At 52.6% G+C, this 21,902-nt stretch overlaps 5 non-coding genes across 5 annotated transcripts; 4 read left to right on the top strand and 1 right to left on the bottom strand.

Annotated features, from left to right (window-relative positions):
• The first annotated feature begins 512 nt into the window (after positions 1–512).
• Positions 513–585, top strand: TRNAK-UUU (transfer RNA lysine (anticodon UUU)). The gene has a single exon. It is a non-coding gene; the product is annotated as a tRNA-Lys (tRNA).
• A 4,510-nt stretch (positions 586–5,095) lies between these two features.
• TRNAN-GUU (transfer RNA asparagine (anticodon GUU)) lies at positions 5,096–5,169 on the top strand. The gene has a single exon. It is a non-coding gene; the product is annotated as a tRNA-Asn (tRNA).
• Positions 5,170–8,243: 3,074 nt separating this feature from the next.
• On the top strand, positions 8,244–8,315 carry TRNAQ-CUG (transfer RNA glutamine (anticodon CUG)). Its single transcript has one exon. It is a non-coding gene; the product is annotated as a tRNA-Gln (tRNA).
• A 1,168-nt stretch (positions 8,316–9,483) lies between these two features.
• Positions 9,484–9,555, bottom strand: TRNAQ-CUG (transfer RNA glutamine (anticodon CUG)). The gene has a single exon. It is a non-coding gene; the product is annotated as a tRNA-Gln (tRNA).
• Positions 9,556–20,536: 10,981 nt separating this feature from the next.
• On the top strand, positions 20,537–20,618 carry TRNAS-UGA (transfer RNA serine (anticodon UGA)). Its single transcript has one exon. It is a non-coding gene; the product is annotated as a tRNA-Ser (tRNA).
• Positions 20,619–21,902: the final 1,284 nt, after the last annotated feature.

Consider the following 21,902-nt stretch of genomic DNA (forward strand, 5'->3'; position numbering starts at 1 on the left):
TGGGAGCCAGTCTTTTGCCTGCTTGCAGTTGTGACTTGAACGCCAGAGGAGACGTTGGATCCAGAAGGCTGGCCTTGCCTGGAGCCCTATAGGGAGGGTTGTGAGCTGGATTTACTCTGAGTCCTGCAGCCGGGCTGCAGCAAGGCCTAGGAGGCAGCCCGCTTGGTTGACCTGCTGGCCCAAAGTCACTTTGGCGGTGTTGGTCTTTACCCAGGAATGCTGAAGGGTGGGCCTGAGGGAGGGAGACTCAATCCTCCTCCCTATTGATCAGGGCTGGAGAGGAGGCTGTAAGAGTGGCCAGGTTGATGAGCTGGGCCTTCTAGAGTTTGGGGAGGGTGGAGTTGACTTGGGCATTGTGCTGGCAAAATGCCTCAGGGTGCAGGAGGGAGGAGGAGACCAGGGCTAGGGCTGGGAAGAGATAGAGAGAGAGCAGCAGGTTTCCTCTATTGTTTCCTGCTCTCTTTTTCTTGACTAGTTTCTCCTCTGCATGAACTTGTTCCTTTTCTTTGTGAGCCTGGCTAGCTCAGTTGGTAGAGCATCAGACTTTTAATCTGAGGGTCCAGGGTTCAAGTCCCTGGTCAGGCAATGAGCTATTTCCCAAGATTATAAAAGTCTATCACTTTTGCATCCTTCTGCATGTCCTTTTCTCTTCAGGATTTTGCCTTTCCTAAGAAGGGCCTCTAGTGTGTGGGATTGAAGGGGAAACTTCCTGACATCCCCTCTGTCCTCACAGGCTGGAGGAATAAAGGCCTCTGGGCATATAGCAGGTTCCTCCCAGATGGCTGCATCTCACAGGGTGGAGGTGGAAGCTCTGTCTCCTTGCCTCTTTTTCTGCCTTCATGTGGCTGTGCTGATCTGGCTGGCCTGTCTGAGACAGGGTGTGGGGAATGTTTGGAGCTTTTGCTTCGTATTGAGGGCTCCCTCCTACAGCAGAGTGATGTGGGCTCCGTGGAGAGTCTGAAAGAATTGCCCCGTCAGCGTTAGGTTTCACCCAGCGCTCGGCTTCCCTTCGTGGGAGTGGGGAGGAGGGTGGGGCTCAGCCCCCCCAGTTGGAGAGGGGTGCAGGTGGCGGGGCTGCTGGTTGGGACTTGGAGGAGCGTGAAACATCTGCGAGACGAGTGGAGTGGGAGGAAGAGCATGTGTCTGCAGTGCCTGGGGTGGGCCTGTGCCTCCCCCAGGAAGAAGGTTTTTGTGCGTGCCAGTCCCTGGGAGGCTTGGGTCCAGGCTAGTGTTGAGGCCTGAATTGTCAGGAGACCAGGTGAAGGAGAGTGCGGAATTGGTGGAGCTGGGGAGTGGAGCACCAGGAGTCTCTCACCCCACCTTGGGAGCACTTGTGGGGACTGAGCTGTCTTTGGGTCGGGGTAGTGGTGGGACCCCAGGGGATGGGGAGCAGCAGTCTGGGGGCTCATTCACCCAGGCAAGGAAACACCCATATGGGGGGAGAACTGACCCAGCGGTGAGCACTGGACCTGTTGGTGAGTCCCACAGTGTCCTTGGGTCTGACCTGAGACCAGAGGGCCCCTCGCCAGCGAAGAGGAAATCCAACACAGCAGCAGAAGCCTCTCTTTCAGCGACCACAGCGTATTTGGCAGTGATTGAGGGACTGCAGCCATCAGCCTGTCATAAATATAAAGGGAAGGGTAAAACCCCTTTAAAATCCCTCCTGGCCAGAGGAAAAATCCTCTCACCTGTAAAGGGTTAAGAAGGGTTGGTCTCGCTGGCACCTGACCAAAATGACCAATCAGGATACAAAAGATTTTCAAAAACTGGGAGGAGGGAGAAAAACAAAGGGTCTGTGTCTGTCTGTGTGATGCTTTTGCCGGAGACAGAACAGAAATGGAGTCTTAGAACTTAGTTAGTAATCTAGCTAGCTACGTGTTAGCTTATGATTTCTTTAAATGGCTGAGAAAATAGCTGTGCTGAATAGAATGACTATTTCTGTCTGTGTGTCTTTTTTGTAACTTAAGGTTTTGCCGAGAGGGATTCTCTGTGTTTTGAATCTAATTACCCTGTAAGATATTCACCATCCTGATTTTACAGAGGTGATTCCTTTACTTCTATTAAAAGTCTTCTTGTAAGGAAACTTAATGCTTTTTCATTGTTCTAAAATCCAAGGGTTTGGGTGTGTGGTCACCTATGCAAATTGGTGAGGATTTTTACCACACCTTCCCCAGGAAGTGGGGTGCAAGGGTTGGGAGGATTTTTGAGGGAAAGACGTGTCCAAACTCCATTTTTTCAGGAACCCAGGTAAAGTTTGGTGGTGGCAGTGGAAATCCAAGGGCAAATAATTTGTTCCTTAGGGAAGTTTTAACCTAAGCAGGTAAAGTAGGCTTTGGAGGTTTTCATGCAGGTCCCCACATCTGTACCCTAGAGTTCAGAGTGGGAAGGAACCTTGACACTGAGTTTCTCAGGTCAGCTACTGAGGGGGGCAGAGACTCTCTGGGCACAAGAAGTCGAGTTCCCAGCGAGATGTGAGACTTAATTCTATGGAGCCAGGTGCAGGACTTTGGCAGGGAGGCTTAGGCATGGGGGATTGGGGTGCAGAGGGCGGGCTGGCTGTCTAGGTGCAGAGATTTATTGACCCTGAGGTGCAGGAGGGAGGAAGAGGAGGAAGAATTGGCAGTGGCCGTGGAGAAAAAGAGGATGGGGAGAGGATCTCAGCAAGCCTGACCAGCTCAGTCCACAGAGCATCAGGCTTTTAATGGGCGGGACCAGGGTTCAAGCCCCTGTCCAGGTAACTCAGCTCTTTTGTGCCAGGAGCCAAATCATTCCTGGTGGTGTCCAGAGCCATGTGTGGGAAAGGGAGGCTGAGACTTGTGCACCCTGCTCTGTGGCAGGGATCCTGGTAGCTCAGACTCAGGTGTTGGATCATATTAAAGAAGTTCTGTATTAAAATCACAAATGAGTTTGATTCCCCATAGTTTAAGTTCCAGGGTATTGTTAATTAAGAGGTCTCTTGGTTTTTGGAACTGTTTCTCTCCCTCTCTGTGTGAAAGTTGCAAGCTGCTAATTGTGTGAGTACATTCTGAGACAGAGTCTATTCTCAAAGCAATTCTTTGTAACAACAACTACTCACACAGAGAGAGACTCAAAGCAATACTCTGTAAGAACAGAAACAGCACCCAGAGGCTCCCCGCCCTTTTGTTGTATTCATCTCGCTTTGTCAACAATTGTGATTAAAATAGAGATAGAGGATGTATGTGGATGGATGCTTGGTGTGGATAATAACTGAATGATCAGGGAGGTGCCAGTCTAAGAATCCAGCGTCCATCGGCTGAAGAAGGCGTCAAGTGGAAACAACCGGAGGACCCCTGGAGGGCAGACTGGAATCCACCCAACAGCCTCAAGGATGGGAGAACCAAAGAACAAGATAACATCTGGCAGCACAGAGCCGTCAGGAATGTACCATATGCTGATTGATTCAGCAACAGCATGATGAAGCAATTCCCATAGACTGGCATAGGAAGAAATTCCTATAAAAATGGACTCTACAAAGTGAGAACTTTGGGGTCTGATTCTGCAAATCAACTTCCAGGAGCATCAGATGAGCATCTGACAAGCCCTGCTCCCTCCTCATGTTCAGGCCACCTGGCCAGTGGCTTGGCATGAGCAACTCTAAGGCTGGTAACTATAATAACAACCTTGCAGAACCTGTGTGTGTGTGTGTGTTTGTATGAATGAATGTGAGAATAAATATAAAATTGAATGGAATGTTATAGCTATAACTAACTGCTTACTATGATTCTTTCTGTATTCACAATAAATGTGGCATTTTGCCTTTTCCCCTTTAATAAGATCCTGCTGGTTTTTATTTTACTGGTATAACACAGGGGAGGCTTCTGTACTCAGAGGTGCTGACTTTGAGAGTTCCTGGGGTTTGCTTGACCCCTGCTCCATCTCAGGCCCTGCTCCCCACCCCTGTCCAGTATTTTGCCATGCCGCCCTATTTCTTCCTCTCCCCCCTCCTCCCACACACCTGATCACTGGCAGGTGGGAGGAGCTGAAGGAGAAGAGGAGGAGGTTGTGGGTCAGGCCGGCTAGCAGGTGGGGGGTGCGGGTGAGAGCTCGCTGTCAGTGGGCGCTGAGCACCTAAAACAGTAGCCTGCTAATCTTTTGTCATCCTTGTGGTCAGGAGCTTCGGAAGCCCCCTGAAAGTGTGAGGGCCACAGGCACCCAAACTGTGGCCCACCCCATCCCCCTGAGCCCCCCCATATCCCCAAGATCCCAACCCCGCATTGCCCCATCTCCCCAAGACCCCGGCCCCTGCTTGCTCCTCTCCACCCTCTCCTGCAGTCCCTTGTCCTTAGGGCCGGTAAAGAGTTGGAGGGCATAGTCTCCCCAACCTTTAACAGTTGGGAGCCAGGCCCCACTCCCTTCCCCGCATTCCAGCACCTCTGCTTCTGGGACTATTTTATTCCTCTCCCATCTCTTTCAATTAACCATTTCCCTCCTTCAGCTCAGTGACAACCCCACACTCTTTGCTTCTAAAAGTCCAGCAGCGCAGCGGGGCTCAGAGGCTGCGTGTCTGCCCTGGCCCCGGGCCCCTCCCAGACCCGGCTGGCTGCTGGCACATCTCTGGGGCCCGTGGGGAAAGTGGGGGGTTAGGCAGCTCCACGCACTGCCCCCACCTCCAGAACTGTCCCCGCAGCTCCCATTGGCTTGGAACCGGCCAATGGCAGCTGTAGGGGTGGCGCTTGCAGGTGTGGTCAGCGCATGGAGACCCGCTGCCCCCCTCCCTCCCAGGGGCCGCACACACAGACGTGCCAGCAGCCAGCTCCTGACTGGGAGCCACCAGTGGTAAGCACCTCCAAGCCGGAACCTGCACCCCAAATCACAGCCCGGGGCTCCCTCCAGACCCTGCACCCCAACACTCAGCCCCGGTACGGAACCCCTCCTGCACCCAAATTCCCCCCCCAGAGCCTACACCCCACAGCTCCTCCTACACCCCAACACCCTGCCCAGCCCGGAGCCCCCTCCTGCACCAAGCTCCCTCCCAGAGCCTGCACCCCTCACTGCCTCCCGCACCCCAACACTCTGCCCCACACATGCACGCTGCTAGGCACCAGCTTTGGTAACAGCACATCAGTCTCTAGGTGTCTCTGTGGCGCAAGGGGTCAGAGTGTTCGGCTGTTAACCGAAAGGCTGGTGGTTCGAGCCCACCCAGGGATGGTGCTAACCCTGTGCTACTTCTTTGCTCCTCAAAACCTGCTGGGAGCCTCAAAGTTTCCCTTTTGCCACCTGAAAACTGCCCCTCTTGGCCTCAGTGGTTTCAGCTGGTGTCCCGCAGAGTGCGCTGGATAAGACCCAGAATCCCATCTCCCCGCAGCCATACCAGGGGCTTGGGCTCAATCCTCATGGCAGAGTGAAAAAACCTTGAACCTGGCATGTTTTGCTCCCTTCCCACCTCCACTCAAGCGGCAAGGGAGAAACAGACAAGACACGCCGGCTTGAAGACGCCTCCATCCCACTTCCCTGTTGGATGCACACAGCCCTTGGCCTGTCTTATGCCTCATCAGGGAAGCACGGCCATGCTGCCCAGGCCTGGGTCCCGGCCGCAGCCTGGCTCACCCAGGCTGATGGAGCTCAGAGCCCCGTGACTCAATGGCAGGTCGAGTCAGAGCTGCGTAACCCGCCCTCCCGGTGCTCCGGGGCTGCGGCGGCTGGGGCCGTGCAGGCCACTCTAGAGCTGGGAAAAAGCCTGGGGGCACAAGCCTCTGGCGGACGCTGGCTGCTGCAGTGGGGGGGGCGGCTATGGGCTCCAGCGGGGTTTGTGGAAGGGGCGGGGCCTCAGGTGGTAGGGGCGGGGCAAGAGGTTAGTCTCCCCCAGATGGTGGTTCATGCCCCACCCCTGGTGTTGCAATGAAAGAGGCTGCCCACTATGCAGTTGTAGTGAGGTTCCCCCATTACGTGGCCATGCAGAGGCTGCAGGAGACAGGTGGGTGACGGCAGGGGAAGGGGCGACGTGGGAGATAGGAGGGTGATGGAAGGGGTGACACAGGAGACAGGCAGGCAACAGCAGGGGAAGGGGCGAGGCAGGAGACTGTTGGGCAATGGCAGGGGAAGGGGCGACACAGGAGACAGGCGGGTGATGGCAGGGGGAGTGTCAATGCAGGAGACAGGCGGGCGACGGGAGGGGAAGGGGCGACACAGGAGACAGCAGGGAAAAGGGCGATGTGGGAGACGGCGGGTGATGGCAAGGGAAGGGGCAACATGGGAGACAGGCGGGCGACGGCAGGGGAAGGGGCGACGTGGGAGACAGGCGGGTGTGGGGACTTTGTAAGCCATGGTGTTTGTATACAGATAAAGTTTACTGACCCCCAGGTTCAATGCTGTTCCTGCTCTGGGCTATACAGGGCAGTCTTTGCTGAGAGTGTAGCTCACTGGTTGAATAGTTGCCTGCAGGGCAATGGGTTACTACTTCAAATCCAAGTGCTTCCCTTTAAAAATTTTTTCGAATGAAAATTGATTTCCAGACCCATCTCCAGTGTGTTCAGGAGTCCGCTGAATGGGGATGCTTCAAATGAATGAAAACACTCAGCAGTTCCCCTTGCGAATGTAGAAAACCCAGCAGAGCTGTCCAGCAGCTGAAATCCGCTCCAGTCCTCGCGTCTCCAAGAGGGACACTCTGTATTTAGGGCATGTGCGACGCCTCTGGGACGATGACAGGTGAAAAATGCTGGATTCAATGATAGCTGAGACCACAGGAGGGGAAGGTGAATGGCAGCACCGCACAGGGTCATAACACTCAGACCCGGGGCTTCACTGTCACTACCCCTGTGTTTGCCCTCATTTATATCCTAAGAAGAACACCCTTCCCCCTCCCCCACACACTGTTATACCCAACCTTTTCCCCTGGAGCCCACCCCAACCCTGTCCTACCCCTCTCCCACACACACACCATGGTACACAGCCTCTCCGTGACTCACCCAGGTCGGGACTTGCCTCTGCATCCCCCCAACAGGGGAGCAGAGAGCCTGAAGGGCCACAGGAGACAGATGAAGATCAGCCGGAATAGAAATTCTTCCCTTCGCTTCTTCAGAGTCTCGTTAACCTCACCCAGGAGAAGTTCCAGCACCGGGTGGGCTCAAAGCACCAACCTTCCCCTCAGCAGCGGAAGGTGGGAACCAGCTCGATCACACAGAAGGAGGCTCCCCAGCTCTGTTGCTGCTGCTCTGCAGCCTTTCCTATGGATTTGTTTTAGTAATGCAACCCCCGCCAACCCATCCATCTATGAGCTAAAGAGACAAGCCCCTAAACATGGGCTCCAGTGGTGCAATGGGTTAGTGCACAGGACTTATAGAGCCATGCTGCAGTTGTGAGTTCAAACCCCAGCTAGAGTACTGGTTTTCTGTAAGCAGTTGGCTTCTGCCAATCATTTTGCCCTGCGGAAAATACAATTGCAGCCCAGCAGACACCGAGGTCCCTTCCTTTACCGAGTGCAGGGCAGATTCACACATCTACAAGGCTCCGCTCTCCACCAGCCGCCTGTGTCAGGAGGGGTCAAGCAGAGCCCAGAGCGCTGCCCATCCTGTGATTCTTCACCCCCTGACTCCCCTTCAATCTTTGCTCCCCAAATCACCTGTGTGCACACCCTCCTGGCTGTGAGACTCAAACCCTGCCTGACTTCTGTATATTGGTATGTTTTGTGTCTGTCGTGTTGATGTGCATGTGGGTCCTGGGTGGTTTTTGTGGATGCCTTGCCCAGTTTTGTGTGCGTGTGTGTATGATTTTTGCATGCATGTTGGTTTTTGCTTAATATTCTTTTCGTGTGTGGTTTTTGTGTTTTGTTTTTTTGGTGTGGATTTGTTCTTTGTATGTTTGAGTGGCTTTCCCTTATGTGTGTATGGCTCTGTGTGTGTGTGTGTGTGTGTGGTTTTTGTTTATGTCTGTGTGGGCCTGTGCAGTGTGGGATTTTCTCTTTCTCTCTGTGTGTTTGTCTCTCTGTTTGTATCTTCATGTGTAAATTCACTGTAACTTTTCAAAATATCCACAGCTTTGCCAATTTTCACCAGGAATTTTTCTCCATCAACCAATTCTCACTTGTTCCCTACCACTTGGTGACCATTGCCCCAGGGCACTGTCACTCTCAGGGTCCTGATTTCCCATTGACCCTTCCCCCTTCTATTGGGACTGGGAACTAGCCAACCAAAAAACCCCACAAAGTTTTAATAAAGGGTCAACAGTCCCCTTACACAAGCCAGCTCCGTGAGGGTCACTGATGACCAGAGAAGGCAGCAGAAACTGGTCCCATGGTGTAATGGTCAGCACTCAGGACTCTGAATCCTGCAATCTGAGTTCAAATCTCAGTGGGACCTCGTGGTAAATCCCTGGAGCTCAAAGTACTCCTGTCTCTGACTGTGCAAGAGCAAGTTGTTTACCTCCTACTGGGTGACTCGTGGCCACTGGAGCCAGGTCTTTGGGTGGATAGCTGCAATGGGTAGGGGCTCTGGAACTGGGTACTGATGCCTGCAGTCCTGTGGTTTGACCTGGCGGTTGGGATTCTCGCTGCTTCACCTGATGCCCACAAGTTTGTACTTGCTGCCACACTTTTCCTCTTTCCCACGTGGCACCTGAAGAAAGGAGTGCCAGGGCCAGGCTGTTGGCATATTTTATATATTTGTAATTCTGTTTATAATATTTGTAATTCCACTATTTGAAATAATTGTAATTCTGCAATATTGATTTGCAGCTCTCCTTAGCTGCTGACAGTGTCCGTGTTAAAGCTTGCAAACTGTCAATTGACTCTAAGTACCTTGTAAGCCATTAATTAACTCTAAGCGATGCTTTGTAATTGACATGGACACCTTACAACACAAACCGCTCAATTGACACTACTCTCTCTGAAAAAAGAAAAGGAGGACCTGTGGCACCTTAAAGACTAACAAATTTATTTGAGCATAAGCTTTCATGAGCTACAGCTCACTTCATCCGATGCAGAGAGCTGTAGCTCATGAAAGCTTATGCTCAAATAAATTTGTTAGTCTCTAAGGTGCCACAAGTACTCCTGTTCTTTTTGCAGATACAGACTAACACGGATGCTACTCTGGATACTCTCTCTGAGTTGACACTTTCGCTTGCTTGTAATTGAGATTGACGCTTGTCAAGGTTCCTTCCCCACTCTGAATGCTAGGGTACAGATGTGGGGACCTGCATGAAAACCTCCTAAGCTTACTTTTACCAGCTTAGGTTAAAACTTCCCCAAGGTATAAACTATTTTGCCTTTTGCCCTTGGACTTTCGCTGCCACCACCAAAAGTCTAACACCGGTTATTGGGAAAGAGTTCTTTTGGAAACGTCTTTCTCCCCAAAATCCTCCCAAATCTTAACTGCCCTTTCCTGGGGAAGGTTTGATAAAAATCCTCACCAACTTGCATAGGTGACCACAGACCCAAACCCTTGGATCTTGAGAACAATAAAAAAAATCAGCAACTTGCTCTTGCACAGTCAGAGACAGGAGTACTTTGAGCTCCAGGGATTTACCACGAGGTCCCACTGAGATTTGAACTCAGATTGCAGGATTCAGAGTCCTGAGTGCTGACCATTACACCATGGGACCAGTTTCTGCTGCCTTCTCTGGTCATCAGTGACCCTCACGGAGCTGGCTTGTGTAAGGGGACTGTTGACCCTTTATTAAAACTTTGTGGGGTTTTTTGGTTGGCTAGTTCCCAGTCCCAATAGAAGGGGGAAGGGTCAATGGGAAATCAGGACCCTGAGAGTGACAGTGCCCTGGGACAATGGTCACCAAGTGGTAGGGAACAAGTGAGAATTGGTTGATGGAGAAAAATTCCTGGTGAAAATTGGCAAAGCTGTGGATATTTTGAAAAGTTACAGGTTTCAGAGTTCAGAGCCGTGTTAGTCTGTATTCGCAAAAATAAAATGAGTACTTGTGGCACCTTAGATACTAACCAATTTATTTGAGCATAAGCTTTCATGAGCTACAGCTCACTTCATCGGATGCACATGAACATACAAACAGAGAGACAAACACACAGAGAGAAAGAGAAAATCACACACTGCACAGGCCCATACAGGTATAAACAAAAACCACACACACAGGCAGTGTTTTAGTCTCATAGCCAAAAGGGTGTTCCCAAACATGGTTTGGGGAGCAAAGATTGAGGAGGGTCAGGGGGGTGAAGAATCACAGAACGAGCCATGCGCTGGGCTCTGCTTCACCCCTCCTGACACAGGTGGCTGGTGGATAACAGAGCATTGTAGATGTGTGAAATCTGCCCTGCACTCGGTAAAGGGAGGGACCTCTGTATCTTCTGAGCTGGGATTATATTTTCCACAGGGCAAAATGATTGGCAGAAGCCATTTGCTTAAAGAAAACCAGCGCTCCAGGTGAGGTTTGAATTCACAACCTCAGCACTATTCCAGACAGGACTGCTCTATAAGTACTATGTGCTAACCCATTGCACCAGTGGAACCCCTAGTTAGGGGCTTGTCTCCTTGTTCCATGGATGTATGTATGGATGAGGGGGTTGCATTATCTAAAACAAATCCATATTAAATGCTGCAGGATGGCAGCAGCAGAGGTGGGGAGCCTCCTTCCGTGTGATCGAGCTGGTTCCCACCTTCCGCTGCTGAGGGGAAGGTTGGTGCTTTGAGCCACCTGGTGCTGGAACTTCTCCTGGGTGAGGTTAACGAGACTCTGAAGAAGGGAAGGGAAGTCTTTTCTATTTGTAGGCTCACTGGTCTCCTGTTGGGGCAATGCAGAGGCAAGTCCCGACCTGGGTGAGTCACGGAGAGGCTGTGTCCCATGGTGTGTGTGTGGGAGAGGGGTAGGGCAGGGTTGGGGTGGGCTCCAGGGGAAAAGATTGGGTGTGACAGTGTGTGGGGAAGGAGGAAGGGTGTGTTTCTTAGGATATAAATGAGGGCAAACACAGGGGTAGTGACAGTGAAGCCCCGGGTCTGAGTGTTATGACCTTGTGCGGTGCTGCCATTCACCTTCCCCTCCTGTGGTCTCAGCTTTCATTGGAATCCAGCATTTTTCACCTGTCATTGTCCCAGAGGTGTCGCACATGCCCCAAATACAGAGTGTCCCTCTTGGAGACGAGAGGACTGGAGCGGATTTCAGCTGCTGGACAGCTCTGCTGGGTTTTCTACATTCGCCAGGCAAATGCTGAATGTTTTCATTCATTTCAAGCATCCCCATTCAGAAAACTCCTGAACACACTGGAGATGGGTCTGGAAATTGATTTTCATTTGAAAAAGTTTTTAAAGAGAAGCATTTGGATTCTAACTAGGAACCCATTGCCCTGTTGACAGCTATTCAACCAGTGAGCTACACTGTCAACAAAGGATTCCTGGAGCAGGAACAGTTTTTAACCTGGGGGTTAGTGTACTTTATCTTTCTACAAACCCCACAGCTTACAAAATCACCACACCCACTCTGTGTCACCAGAGCACAACAACAACTTTCCTTGGAGCACACACTGCTCCCCAGCTCTGTGCCCTTCCATCTCCCCAGCATTGCTCCAATCCCTTAAAGCAGGGTCTCAAACTCACTTTACCTTAGGGCCAGTGTCAATCCTCAAATTCTCCCAGTTGGCCAATAAAGTCACTCATGCTGCCCAGAACCTGCTCCCCAAAACTCCACCCCCCAAAAAACTCTGCCCCCACCTTCCTAAAGCTCTGGGAGGGAGTTTGGGTGGGAGAAGAGGTCTGGGGTAGATGAATGGCGTGCAGGTTCTGGGAGGGAATTTGGGTGCAACAGGAGTGAGAGGTTGGGTTCTGGGAGGGAGTTTGGGTCGGGGAGGGGATCTGGGGTGCAGGCTCTGGGACGGCGTTTGGGTCCTGGGTGGAGGCTCTGAACTGGGGCAGGAGGTGGGGGTGCAGGAGGAGGGGGAGGGTGTTCAGGCTCTGAGAGGGAGTTTGGAGGCTGGGGGCTGCGGAAGAAGGGTGTGCAGGCTGTGGGAGGGCCTTGAGGAATGGAAGGAGGGAAGGAGTATGTGGGGAGGGGGGGTGCACGCTCTGGGAGGGAGTTTGGGGCCTGTGGGGATGTGGTACAGGCTCTGGAGAGAGTTGGGGTGGGAGGGGGGTATGTGGGGTGGGAATGCAGGATCTGGGAGGGGGTCGGAGGTGCAGCACTTACCTGGAGCTCCAAGGCAGGGCGGGCATCTGCCCCCTGTTCCCCCAGGCACCACCCTCACAATGTCCCATTGGCCGCAGAGGCACTCAGGGAGGGGCAGCACATGGAGGCTCAGCCCCCCCCCCCGCCCCGGGGCCACAGGGAGGGGCCGGTAGCCACTGGAGTGAGCAGGAAGATGCCACTCAGCTCCGCTGCGCTGCCGGGGCCCTTGGAGTGGGGAGGGAGAGCGTCTGGGGGCACCAGGTGGGGCCAAGGGTGAGACCCAGCTCCAAAACTGCTGGAGCCCTGCGGGCCACACTGGGGAGGCTTGCGGGCCGCAAATGTCCCGGAGGCTGGGAGTTTGAGACCCCGGATATAATTGCTTCAGCCTTTCAGTTCACCAAGTCCAAAAGTAAACATATCTTCAAATCCAAGGAGTGGAGATCAGTCAATGTTCAGAGTCGTCCCACGTGAAAGCACCACGTTGTGGTTCATGCTGGCCCCATCGTGCGGCCATCACCTTTCCCTCCTCTCCCTTAAAAGTTTTGGTATTTTGCATAGAAACTTTCTTCCCTCAGGAGAGACCTGGAGAACCAGGGCTGCCAGCCAGACAAACACCTTTAAGAGGAGGTGTCCCTCTCCCAGTCAAAAAATGATCTCCCGCCTTCAGTTCAGTGACAGCCTGAATTGTTCCTTATCCCACCAGTGCCGGTTTGAGTAAATAAAGTTTCGGACATAGTTATTAAGCTCGCAAAAATAAGCCAAAGATCCCTCTGCATAACACCGGAAGGTGATATAGGAACAGAAACAAACCTTGTCAGCAAAGGCTAATTTCCCAAACGATCCTCAAAATGTTTCTAATTCTCATCTGTCCTCCACAGGAGCTCTGTGCAGTTTCACTGTTCTGCAGCCAGCTGTCCACTAGAAATGCTTTTGTGGGACATTCCCAGACCTGGACATTTAGGAACGACAGAATTTGAAGAGCAAATCCAGCTTCCCGCACCAGGCGGGATTGGAGTGTTTTGTCCCTGGCACTTGGTCTTTTTTAATAGTACAGACCCTCCCTTTGCCCAGCCAGCCAATGAACTTGGGGAAAAGGTTGCAGGAAGCAGAGACCTAAGAAACAAGGAAATAAGAGGCCGTTCATTGGGCAAGGTGGCCTAGTAGTTAAAGCAATAGTCTGCTCATCTGATGCCATTCTTGAGCTGCCTGTTATAAACAGCCCAAGCCCACTCCTGGAGCCCTGGCAAGCTGGAGCCCAAAGTCTTCCCCCAGAGCCTCTCAGCCCCCTGGTAGGTGAGTTGGGAACTCAGCAGCTGACTGCGGAGTTGAAGTTTCCTACCCTGTCAAGAACACCCCCAGCCCCACATGTCTGCAGATGCGCTGCCTGGAGCCCAAGGGGCTGGGAGGTACATGACGCCGATCCCCTGCTGGTAGCGCCAGCAAACACCAAGGCCGTGCATCCAGGAGCAACAGCTGGACGTTGCAGGGAGAGGCTGCTGCTTTCCCCCCACCTGCATCTCTGCCCAGGAGGCTGTCCTGGCTGTAGAAAAATCCCCGAATTTGAGGTATGCTGCTCTACATTCAAAATGCAGGGCCTCACTGGGGCAGTGGCTGGGGCAGGGCAGCAGCCTGGGTTGGACTGGGCAGATGCTGGAAGTTCTGGTGCCCAGAGAACTGGCCTGACTCACTTCTCAGCAGCAAACGAGTCAATTCCACGTCCCCTCCCCAGAAAAATCAGCCTGCAGCTAAGGGCAGCACTGGCGGCAGTCGGGGGGGCCTTGTATTTTACCCAGGGTACAAGCCAGCCTTGTATTTTACCCAGGGTAAAACTAAACATCCCTTCAAATACAATGGAGTGGAGATCAATCCCTTTTCAGAGTTAATGCACATGAAAGAACCATGTTATGTTTCATCCCTTATGTCCTGGTCCCATCGCCTTTCCCTCCTCTCCGTTACAAGTTGTGGTATTTTGCACAGAAACTTTATTTCCTCAGAGAGACCTGGGAACAAGGCCTGCCTGCTACATGGTACCAGATAAACACCTTTAATAGGAGACAGCCGTCCCTGTCAGGAAATCATCTCCCACCTTCAGTTCAATGACACCTGAATTGTTCCTTCTCCCAGTGGAGCCCAAGGATTGAAAGCAGCAAAATCAAACTCCTCTGTATGGAGCAGGAACGCTCGGCTCTTTCTTCCTGCTGCTGCTGTTAGTCCGTGAAACAATAAGGCTGGAACGCAAGGCTGAGTTCACGCACCAGCGCCCTGAGACATTTCAGTGCCCCAGAGAAACCTTGACCCCTGCTATTGGAATCCCTGAGTGGCTGGAGATTTGAATGGGAAAGGGACTGTGTGAATGGTCCAAGTTGGAAATGAACAGTCTACAGCAATGGCATTAACACAAACACACTCTCATCGTGCTCCAGTCAGACGGGAAATGGGCAGAAATTCTCGCTTTTCAGCCTGGACACAGATGCAGAATGACACAGTAGTGAGTGTGCTGGGGGAGCCGGTCTGGGCAAACAACGGGAAGTGAGAACTCGCAGAGTACAGAACTATAACGTAGTGAGAAAAACTGAAAAGTCAGTTAAGGCGATGGACTAGAAATCCACTCGGGTCCCCCTGCGCAGGTTCGAATCCTGCCGACTATGGAAGCGTTAGCGTGATCTCATTGTTACAGGGTCAGTGTCTGAGCATCCACAGTGCCTACGGGACCCAGAGCTGGTCTCACTCTTAGGGCTTGTCTCTACGTGCCAGTGGATCGATGCGTGACGATCAATCCACCGGGGCGGGGGGGCAGTCGATTTAGTGGGTCTACCGAAGTCCTGTTAAATTGACTCCTGACTGCTCTCCCGTCGACTTCGGTATGCCACCGGAAGGAGAAGCATAAGGTAAGTGATAAGAGAAACTTTCCCGTCGACACAGCATGGAGCAGACACCGCAATAAGTCGATCTAAGCTACATCAACTCCAGCTACATTATTCACGTAGCTGGAGTTACGTAACTTAGGTCGACTGAGCCCCGTAGTGTAGACCTGCCCGTAGGCTGTCTGCACTTAAAACATGGCTGTAGGACGTTGGAGTAGACAGTTGCTACGGTGATCGGAGGCGTTTCCCCATCGCTGTAGTAGCCAGGTTGACAGAAGAATTCTTCCATCCACCTGGCGCTATCCACGCCAGGGCTTCGGTCAGCTGAACGACATCGGTTAGGAGGGTGGATTTCTCACACCCGGAGAGACGTAGCTCTGCCCGTTAAGTGTCCAGAGTACATCAGCCCTTAAATCTCTCTGAGCATTTCAGTGCGTGCAATGAACCGTGAGAGGAAAACATCAACTCACAGACACAGAGACTGAATTCCCCACATTTAATCTCACTGTATTTTCCAGAAAGTCACAAAATCCAGTTCATTCTTGCTAGGACAGAGAAACATTAAGTGACACTAATTCTTAGGCTTGAGTAAATAAAGTTATGGGTTTAATTAATATAGTAAAAATGAGGGCTGTCGATTAATTATAGTTAAATCTACAATCACAAATTCAAATGTACATCATAAGCAAAACTCCCACCCCAGAGTACGCTGGGCAGTGTCCTTTGCCTCAGTTTCTCCCCGAGCGGTGTGACAGTCCCTTCCAATGTTCCTTTAACAGACCCCCCCTACTCCGTGCTCCTTCCCCCAACCCCCACTCCCCGTGGTCAGCAAACCCCAGTGGTGGGGGAGGGAGGGAGGGGAAGGCATCGAGCGACACCTCAGCTTCTGCTGCTGCCACTCCCTCAACTGGCTCTCAGTCTGCCCTGTTCCCTCTGCGTCACTGCCACTCCACGGCCCTGTCATTTCCCTGCTGCTGGGGCTCCCGCGTCACCCCTTTCCCTGCTGTCGCCTGCCCGTCTCCCGCCCGTCTCCCGCGTCGCCCCTTGCCCTGCCATCCCCCGCCCGTCTCCCGCATCGCCCCATCCCCTGCCATCCCCCGCCCGTCTCCCGCATCGCCCCATCCCCTGCCATCGCCCGCCCGTCTCCCGCCCGTCTCCCGCGTCGCCCCTTGCCCTGCCATCCCCCGCCCGTCTCCCGCATCGCCCCATCCCCTGCCATCCCCCGCCCGTCTCCCGCATCGCCCCATCCCCTGCCGTCGCCTGCCCGTCTCCCGCGTCGCCCCTTGCCCTGCCATCGCCCGCCCGTCTCCCGCATCGCCCCATCCCCTGCCATCCCCCGCCCGTCTCCCGCATCGCCCCTTCCCCTGCCATCCCCCGCCCGTCTCCCGCGTCGCCCCTTCCCCTGCCATCCCCCGCCCGTCTCCCATGTCGCCCCTTCCGCTGCCATCGCCCACCCATCTCCTGCGTCACCTCTTCCCCTGCCGTTGCCGACCTGTCTCCCATTTCGCCCCTTCCCCCACCATCACCCGGCCGTCTCCCACGTCGCCCCCTCCCCTGCCATCACCCGCCCGTCTCCTGCGTTGCCCCTTCCCCTGTTGTCGCCACTCTGTCTCCCGCAGCACCCCTTCCCCTGCCATCAGCCTCTCATCTCCCACATCGCCCCTTTCCCTGCCACCACCCGCCTGTCTCCCATGTCACCCCTCCCCCTGCAATCACCCACCTGTCTCCCATGTCACCCCTCCCCCTGCAATCACCCACCTGTCTCCCATGTCACCCCTCCCCCTGCAATCACCCACCTGTCTCCCATGTCACCCCTCCCCCTGCAATCACCCACCTGTCTCCCATGTCACCCCTCCCCCTGCAATCACCCACCTGTCTCCCATGTTGCCCCTTCCCCTGCCATCACCTGCCTGTCTGATGCTTCACCCCTTCCCTAGCTGTCACCCTCCCGCGTCGCCCCTTCCCCTGCTGTCACCCGCCTGTCTCCTGAAGCCTCTGCACGGCCACGTAGTGGGGGAACCTCGCTACAAGTGCAGAGTGGGCAGCCTCTTCCATTGCAACACCGTGTGCGGGATGTGAACCGCCATCTGGGGGAGACTAAACCACCACCCCACCCCTTCTGCATGAGGCCCTGCCCTTTCCACAAACCCCGCTGGAGCCCAGAGCCCCCCCCACCACAGCTGCCAGCTCCCGCCCCAGGCTCATGCCCCCAAGCTTTCTCCCAGCCCCAGAGTGGGCTGCGCAGCCCCAGCCTCCCCAGCCCTGGAGCACGGGGAGGGTGGGTTACGCGGCCCCAACTCGACCTGCCATTGAGTCGCGGGGCTCTGCGCTCCATCAGCCGGGGCGGGCCAGGATTGCTTTGAGAATAGACTCTGTCTTAGAATGTACTCACACAATTAGCAGCTTGCAACTTTCACACAGAGAGGGAGAGAAACAGCACCAAGAACCAAGAGACCTCTTAATCAGCAATACCCTGGAACTTAAACTCTGGGGAATCAAACTCATTTGTGATTTTAATACAGAACTTCTTTAATATGATCCAACACCTGAGTCTGAGCTACCAGGATCCCTGCCACAGAGCAGGGTGCACAAGTCTCAGCCTCCCTTTCCCACACATGGCTCTGGACACCACCAGGAATGATTTGGCTCCTGGTACACAAGAGCTGAGTTGCCTGGACAGGGGCTTGAACCCTGGTCCCGCCCATTAAAAGCCTGATGCTCTGTGGACTGAGCTGGCCAGGCTTGCTGAGATCCTCTCCCCATCCTCTTTTTCTCCACGGCCACTGCCAATTCTTCCTCCTCTTCCTCCCTCCTGCACCTCAGGGTCAATAAATCTCTGCACCTAGACAGCCGACCCGCCTGCTGCTCCCCAATCCCCCATGCCTAAGCCTTCCTGCCAAAGTCCTGCACCTGGCTCCATAGAATTAAGTCTCACGTCTCACTGGGAACTCGACTTCTTGTGCCCAGAGAGTCTCTGCCCCCTCAGTAGCTGACCAGAGAAACACAGTATCCACCTTTTCCAAAGAAGTGCTTGGAAAGGCTTTTCTCATGTGGCCTAATGGATAAGGCATCTGACTTCCGATCAGGCAATTGAGGGCTCAAGTCCCTTCGCAGTTGGGCTTGTGCAGTTTTCCCTTTGTGCTGAAAGTCCTGCTTTCTTCAGGACTGAAACCTATTCTTGGCCTCTCAGGGCAATGCTCTGGCTTCAGCTAGAACCCTGGGAATGAGTTGGGGGTTGGGCATCATAAAAGCTAGGACGTGAGCTCCAGGTGCGTCCAGTCTAGCTCTCAGGGTTCCTACCCCACTCTGAACTCTAGGGTACAGACGTGGGGACCCACATGAAAGACCCCCCAAGCAGGAGTCAGGGGATCAAGAATCACAGGATGGGCAGAGCTCTGGGCTTGGCTTGACCCCTCCCGACACAGGTGGCTGATGGAGAGCAGAGCCTTGTAGATGTGTGAAATCTACCCTGCACTCGGTAAAGGAAGGGACCTCGGTGTCTGCTGGGCTGGAATTGTATTTTCCGCAGGGCAAAATGATTGGCAGAAGCCACCTGCTTGAAGAAAGCTGGTGCTCCCGGTGAGGTTTGAACTAACCTAAACATCACCCTACAGAGCACTGCTCTATCAGTAATGCGTGCTTACCGATTGCACCACTGGAGCCCACAGTTAGTCCCCGGTCTCATTGTTCCATGGATGGATTTGGGGCGAGGGGGTTACATTACCTAAAACAAATCCATATGAAAGACTGCAGGACAGCAGCTGCAGAGGTGGGGAGCCTCCTTCCGTGTGATCAAGCTGGTTCCCACCTTCCGCTGCTGAGGGGAAGGTTGGTGCTTTGAGCCACCCGGTGCTGGAACTTCTCCTGGGTGAGGTTAACGAGACTCTGAAGAAGGGAAGGGAAGTCTTTTCTATTTGTAGGCTCATTGGTCCCTTGTTAGGGCAATGCAGAGGCAAGTCCCGACCTGGGTGAGTCACGGAGAGGCTGTGTCCCATGGCATGTGTGTGGGAGAGGGGTAGGGCAGGGTTGGGGTGGGCTCCAGGGGAAAAGGTGGGTGTGACAGTGTGTGGGAGAGAGGGAAGGGTGTGTTTCTTAAGATATAAATGAGGACAAACACAGGGGTAGTGACAGTGAAGCCCTGGGTCTGAGTGTTATGACCCTGAGTGGTGCTGCCATTCACCTTCCCCTCCTGTGGTCTCAGCTGTCATTGAATCCAGCATTTTTTCACCTGTCATCATCCCAGAGGTGTTGCACATGCCCCAAATACAGAGTGTCCCTCTTGGAGACGTGAGAACTGGAGTGGATTTCAGCTGCTGGACTGCTCTGCTGGGTTTTCTACATTCTCAAGGGGAACTGCTGAGTGTTTTCATTCATTTCAAGCATCCCCATTCAGAAAACTCCTGAACACACTGGAGATGGGTCTGGAAATCGATTTTCATTTGAAAAAGTTTTTAAAGGGAAGTGCTTGGATTTGAACTAGGAACCCATTGCCCTGCAGGCAACTATTCAACCAGTGAGCTACACTCTCAATAAAGACTGCCCTGTATAGCCCAGAGCAGGAACGGCTTTGAACCTGGGGGTTAGTGAACTTTATCTCTACACAAACCCCACGGCTTACAAGATCCCCACACCCGCCCTGTGTCACCAGAGCACAACAACTTTCCTTGGAGCACACACTGCTCCCCAGCTCCGTGCCCTTCAATCTCCCCAGCATTGCTCCAATGCCTTAAAGGAACAGGGCACAGGTAACTCGAACCTCTTCATCCCGATAGGTTTAATGTCCAAATAATTCCATGGAGACCAGAAGCACAGAGCTCCTCTGAGTGTCAGCCCTATCCCGGTGTCGGTCCCCAGCAGTGAGTGTGGCCTACAATGGAGAGGTCACTTTTTTATAGTTTGAAAATTTGTGGTTTCCGGTAGAATTATTGTCTCTCATACGGCAGACCTGGTTTTCATTCGTAGCCAGTGAAGAGCTGAGTATTATTGTCCAATGTAGAAGTTACAGAATTTAAACTAGGAAGAACGGTCAATTTTACCATCATTTCACACCTTTACATCCAAACACAATGACTTTCTGAATGACCCATCCTCGTTCAACCAGAAGATGTTGGGGGTGGGATGTAGGAGTCACTGGGGAAAAGACAGAGACACAATTTCCTTTGCACAGATCCATGAACAGCAAAACTTCCCGATGTGTCCTGTCTGAGACAGGGCATTCAACTCCAGTGAACCCTTCTCTCCTGCAATGGCAATGGTCAGACAGAGGGGATGTGGCCACCTGCATCCCTGACAGGGAGATATTGGCTTGGCTCTTTCTTTATGCTGCTCTTGTTAGTCCATGAAACATCAAGGATGGAATGCAAGGCTGAGTTCATGCACCAACCCCCTGAAAAATGTCCATGCCCCAGAGAAATCCTGACCCCTGCTATTGGAATGACGTGCTGGAGATTTGACTAGGAAAGGGACTGTCTGAATTGTCAGTGTGGGGAATGAACAATGATCTACAGCAATGTCTGCAGGGGAAGTGGATCTGAGCAATTTGAAGTGACAATTCTGTGAGAACTGAATCATAGTGTAGTGAAATAGCCATACATCACGTAGTTGTGGCCGAGTGGTTAAGGCGATGGACTTGAAATCCATTGGGGTCGCCCCGCGCAGGTTCAAATCCTGCCAACTACGGAAGGACAAAAGTGTTATGATTATTGCAATCTTAGTGCCGCAGCATGCGAACTGGAGCCAGATCTGGTCTCACTCTTAGTCTGTCTATACTTAAAACACTGCTGTGACACTGCGATAGCACTTTGGCGTAGAAAGTTGCTACAGTGAGTGGAGGGGTTTTCCCATCGCTGTAATAAGTTATATTCACAGAACAATTTTTCCTTCTATTTAGCTCTATCTAACCAGTGCTTAGGTCAGCTTAACTCTATTGGTTTGGGAGTGTGGATTTTTCACACCCTGAGAGACATAGCTCTGCCAGTTAATTGCCCAGCATACACCAGCACTTAGATCCCCCTTAGGATTTCTATGCAGGCACTGAACTGTGAGAGGAAAACATCAGCTCATAAACACGGAGACTGAATTTCCCACAAAAAAAAAGAAAAGGAGGACTTGTGGCACCTTAGAGACTAACCAATTTATTTGAGCATGGGCTTTCGGAACCCGATGAAGTGAGCTGTAGCTCACGAAAGCTCATGCTCAAATAAATTGGTTAGTCTCTAAGGTGCCACAAGTACTCCTTTTCTTTTTGCGAATACAGACTAACACGGCTGTTACTCTGAAACCTGTAAATTTCCCACAGTTAATCTCTCTGCAGTTTCCAGAACATCACAAAATTCAATTCATTCCTGCTAGGACAGAGAAAAAATAAGTGACACAAAGTTTTTGGCTTGATTAAATAAACTTATGGGTTTAATTAACATAGTAAAAATATATACCAATTCCTCTAAATAACACCATAACGTGAGATAAGAACAGAGACAAATCTTGTCAGTGACGACTAATTTTGGTAATGATCTTCCCTTTATTAATTTCCTCGCCACCCCCATTGGACGTCTGGGCCCCTCCAGTGTAACTGCTCTGCATTCCCCTTCCCGATAGAATTGGTTTTGGACATTCCCAACTTTGGAAAATTGTGCAATTCAGAATTTGAATAGTGACCCCGGCTCCTTCCTGCACCTGCTCTACATCGCTACACAGCACCTTCTCCACCTGCAGAGTCACCCGCAGGGTTCAGCAGGGACCCCTGGCAAGGACAGTGGGTGCAGCTAACAGCCCGGTGTGCCTGGCAGTGAGGCAGGGGCAGCCCGAGGCTGGAAGCTCTGAGTCAGCTGTGGAGAAACACCCCACACACACGAGTACAGCGATTGAATTCCCCAACTTTAGCATCATGACACCCTGTAGAAAGCCCCACGTGTCCGTTGTTTTTTCACAGGGCGATGCAAAAATCAGATGACACCAATTTTG

Source organism: Lepidochelys kempii, chromosome 22 (assembly GCF_965140265.1).
Source record: "Lepidochelys kempii isolate rLepKem1 chromosome 22, rLepKem1.hap2, whole genome shotgun sequence".
NCBI lineage: Eukaryota > Metazoa > Chordata > Testudines > Cheloniidae > Lepidochelys > Lepidochelys kempii.